At 48.7% G+C, this 4,853-nt stretch overlaps 1 pseudogene across 1 annotated transcript; it reads left to right on the plus strand.

Annotated features, from left to right (window-relative positions):
- Positions 1 to 3,681: 3,681 nt before the first annotated feature.
- LOC147911231 (androgen-induced gene 1 protein-like) lies at positions 3,682 to 4,395 on the plus strand (annotated as a pseudogene). Its single transcript, XR_015551378.1, has 2 exons — positions 3,682 to 3,912; positions 4,051 to 4,395. The product of XR_015551378.1 is annotated as an androgen-induced gene 1 protein-like (transcript).
- The last annotated feature ends 458 nt before the right edge of the window (positions 4,396 to 4,853 follow it).

The raw sequence follows: 4,853 nt of genomic DNA on the forward strand, positions 1-4,853 counted from the left end.
CCCTTCAGTCTCTTTATCAGCTGTGGGGAGCCCCAGCACAGTTGGCTGCAAGTTCTAATACCACATTTGTGTTGCAGTATTTCTTTTAAGTGAGTAGGCCCCCACCGTGGCAGGTTGTTAGGCTCAGGGCCTTACAATTGCTGTAAGCCTCTAGCCTATTAGGTCTCTTGTCAGCTCTCTGAGGATTGCAGCTGGGTGGGGCTGGCCTCAGGCACAGGAGCACCCAATTGTTTCAGGTTTTGGAAGGTGGAGCAAACCTCCTATGTGGGTCTTTGAGAAGTACAAGTCTTCTGTGGCTTAGAAGCCCTGCCGCCCACAGGTCCACACACACAGTCAACACAGTCCTGCCCCGTGTGAGCGCCCCGACCTCCCCAAGTGGACCCAGTCTCTCCACGGCGGGAGCCCCACACACTCTGCCACAGCCCCACACTCTCCACCCGCTCCTTGTGCACACCCTGCCCCGCTCAAGTCAGCTCAGTTGCCAGGCTGCAGAGAATCCAGTCACCAATCTATGCAGGCCCACACGTTGCCTGAGGGCTTGTTGTTGGGTGGGGCTAGTCTCTAGGGTGGGCTGCCTGCCCTGGCTGAGCTGGATTAAATCGGTGCTCTAGCGGGTGGGGCAGACCCTGGGCTAGCAGGTCTCAGGGAGAACTCCAATGGCGTCTGTGTCAGCACACTCACACCAGGCCACAACAATGGCCGCCGCCAATGTCCCAGTCCCTGGAGAGGTCTCACCCCTCACCGAGATGCACTCAGGGCCTATTAGGTGAGTCTCTTGTCACCGAAGCACCGTGCACCTTTCTTTCTGGTGATTTTAGGATGCTTTCTGGAACGGGTGAGTTTGTGCGCGGGCCCTTTAAGAGCCAGTTTTAGTTTCTTTGTGAACCGGGTTTTCTGGGGGTGCTACCCAATGCTTTAGTAGCAGGCAAAGTCAGCTATTATGCTGCTGGTCTCAATTGTGCTGGGTCCACAAAATGCCCACAGCGGGGGCGCTCCCCGGCTCAGGGCCCCGTGCCTCCAGGGAGGCTGCGTACCTGTGAGCTGCTCCCGGCGGCCGTGAAGCTGGCGGCTTGTGAAGGTGGCGTTTTTCCTCTCCAGAAGGGAGTCTCTGCCTCTTCTACCCCAGTTAGGATTGTCCGTTGTTGCAGGAGTTCCTCTTATCCAGTTTTCAGTTCTGTCTCAGGGGTAATTTTTCCACGAGTAGTTGTAAATTGGCTGTGTCCATGGGAGGAGGTGAGTTCAGAGTCTGCCTACACCGCCATCTTGACTCCCAAGCTTCCTCCTGAATTTTTAAGCCAAGACTCATGGCTGTATGAAGTTGGCTTCTTGGAATACAACATAAGGGAGACCTAGGGGTCCCTGTCATTTCCCAAATTAGCAAGGATTATCATCACCAGTATGTCAGACACCCTCCCCCTCCAAAATAGAAAGGAATGAGGAGTCTGTATCCGCTTTTAGACGTTCTTAAGGAAGAATATCTTCAGCCCACATATAAAGAGTAGGAGCTGTTACAATCATCCAAGTACACTAATGTAATGAGAAGCTAAAACAGGGCCTAGAAATCTTCCCTTGGGAAATATGTTTCCATGAAACTCAACTGGATAAGGCTATTCTCCTCCATCCCCACTAACTGTATGGTAGAATGAAAAAGACAAAAAAGTGACATGCAGATATTTCTTCTATACAATAAAAAACAGTATTCTGTAACTCGAATATGGAATCATCATGTAAATACTTATCAATGAATAAAGTATTATAGTTCATAAAAAGGGATAACCTACTGAGTGATGTTTTAAAAGCAACACCCCATTGTATTTTTACACTGTAAAGACACAAACTGTGTATAGCTTAATATTTTTTCACAAAGAATACCTTTAAAGCATAACTAAAATTATTAGATATGGTCTAAAAAGCAAAAAGAGCAACCTGGACTTGTTAATACACAGTTACCAAGAAGTTCCAGATATTGTAGACTGACAGTCTCATAAAATATTTGAAGCAAAATTTATGCAGATGTTTGATTAAAAAACAAACACAAAACTCACTATCTTACTGTGGTTAGAAAATCACAAAATAACAAAAGCAAACACATTAGAATAAGTTCAAATCACTTATTTTAGTCCTATAGTTATTTAAAAAGAAACTGACCATAGAATAAAATTTTAAATGACTTTATGAAAATATTATTATATTTTGTAACGATAAGGACAGAGAGTCTCATTAATGAGTTTCTAAATTGTAAGGTAGGAAGGTATATCAAACACTGAGGACATCACTCTAACTCATAAAACTTTATTAAGGACCTAGTAAGACAGATCTTCAATAGATCTACTTTTTAATTTTGCAATCTTATGAACATGTAACATGGATACACAATTAAAATTAGACCCAACTTTTCCATAAAAATAAAAGTAGAAATTGCCAATAATAAATAGTTTTATGCCAGTAGAATCTTCTTGGAATTATCTTGATTTTTGTGACATCAATTTCTATTAGCATAATTATAAGGCCAATTAAAGAAATCTATGGGGTTTCTTTATTTTGGTTTAGAGCTTCATTGGAAAAATTCAGGAAAACATTCATGAGTTGCTCCTTTCTCTCTAACACTCGGCTTTCCCTGCGCCCTCCCTCCACATCCTCTGACTCAGAGACTATTTGGAGAGGACACCTGTTTTAAATGGATCCACAGGAAATACCTATGTGGTCCTTTCATCATCTGACCCTGCATCTGGTTGGCTGAAATGCCATCATGATAAAAAAAAAAACGCTGCCCACAGACTGATGCAACTTCAGCGTGACAACATTTACTGGAAGGCAGAGGGAATCCCATTGATATTTATTTTCCTTCCATGAAGCCCTGGTATTGTAGTGTAGGAAAAAACAAATAAGTAAAAGGGCAAAACCCGTTTAACCCTCAAAAGATTAGTATCAAATTACACACCGGGTTTTACATCCAAACTCAGAATGATTTGTTTTTAAGCTGAATGTAATCTTGTAGCAGAAAGTTATCTGACACTCTTTCCTTTATAATCTTTCACGTATACACCTCTTGTCCAAAGTGCATAGCCTGTCTTGTTATATTATATACTGATATGATATTTATAAAGTTCCCGTGGAAAAGTGCAAGGCACTGGAATAGAATTTATAAGGGAATTTCATAGTGATTAATAGTAGTTTAACACTGAAAATTCAATTGGGTCCAAAATAAAGCAAGACACTCTGGGGCACCAGGGCGCCGGCTTACACCCCAAGTTCACGCCTCCACCTCCCGTGGCCACAGAGCACCCCAGTTGGCCACAGGAGCCACCCTTGACCTCCGCTGCAATGCCCCGGCTGGAACGTTTGTCTACACTGGGGTCCCCTCCTTCAGTGCAGGTTTGCCGACCTCCCTCTCCGGGCCGCGTCGCTCTCCGCCCGACAGATGCCACCAGCCGCGGCCCCGGAGCTCGAGCGCGCTCGGAGGCCACCCACCCACCGCCGGGACGCCTAGGGGGCGCCCCCGGCCGGGTGTCCCGGGGCCCCGCGAACGCAGGAGCAGAATGACGGAGGTGACGAAAGAGCTGACGCCACGCCGCCCGGCCGCCAGCAGTGCCCGCAATCGCCCCGCCCGCGCAGGTCGCCGGGCGCCCGCGGTCGCGCGGTCCCCCGGGGGCGCCCCGCCGCAGCCCCCGCCCGCGCCGCCGGCCGCGCCCGGGTTCCCACGGCGCCCGCCCCCGCCCTGCGCTCCCGCCCGCCCTCGTCGCCGCCGCGCCCGCCCAGGCCTCTGGCGGACATGGCGCTTGTCCCCTGCCAGGTGCTGCGGTGGCGATCCTGCTGTCCTACTGCTCCATCCTGTGCAACTACAAGGCCGTCGAAATGCCCTCGCATCAGACCTACGGAGGGAGCTGGAAATTCCTGACGTTCATTGATCTGGTAAGGCCGTCCCCGCCCCTCCCCCGTCCTCCGCGCACCCCGAGCCTGTGTGTGTTTGTGGGTGCGCGAGCACCTGCGCGCGCGCGCCTGCAGCATCCACCCCTGTCCTCGCCTCTTCCCCGGTGGTTGCGTCTGAAGCGGCCCCGCAGCAGCACCTTCTAAAGCGCCCGACGTTACCTGGTGGCTGGGGCCCGAGTGGAGGTGGGGTGCGCCAGGTGGGGCTCTTTGGAGGGGAACACAGACCTGCTGCTAAGGTGACACGGCAAGATTCTCAACTTTGCAAGTGGATTGGACGACCTTGATCATGAGCGGCCTCAGACCCGTTCGCCCCCAAGGTGCTTTCCAGAGCACCCACCGTGGGATCCACTTGCAGCAACTGAAGGAAACTGGGCATTGTCGAATTACTTGGAGCTTCCTCTGAAAGGACCAAAATTCTCTTCCTAAAGAAGAGAAAGCACCTAATAAAGTGTTTTTTTCCATGTGTTTTTTTGCCCATTGTCAGTAATTTACTTACAACCTTTTACCCCAGAAACACTAGGGGAGAGAGATTTGCAAAATGCGTTTCCAGTGTCACTTTGCACTCTTCCTTCCCGTATAAAAGTCTGAAGCAGTTTGCATAAGCAGCTCCTCTTTTGCACAACTTGGTAACCTTGGCAGTTGGAGTTTGTTTGTTTTTTTTTTTTTAAAGGCGTGTCCCCTTCTGGCACTAAAAGGGCCAGAGAATCAGAACAGAAGCATAAGGCCCAGTAATAACATGGGGAGGAATCTAGGAACTTTAGGGTGAAAGATGACTAATTTAGACTGGGTCAAACATATACTAAGAGATGATAAAATAAGGGCAGAGAGTCAAAACAAGAGCAACTAATTCTAAGGACTAGAGAAAATGTAGAACCGATTCCTGGGATGCTAGAACTGTCCAAGATTACACATGAGGCTGGCTA

Source organism: Ceratotherium simum, unplaced genomic scaffold (assembly GCF_057802395.1).
Source record: "Ceratotherium simum simum isolate JZ-2026a unplaced genomic scaffold, ASM5780239v1 HiC_scaffold_45, whole genome shotgun sequence".
Classification (NCBI taxonomy): Eukaryota; Metazoa; Chordata; class Mammalia; order Perissodactyla; family Rhinocerotidae; genus Ceratotherium; species Ceratotherium simum.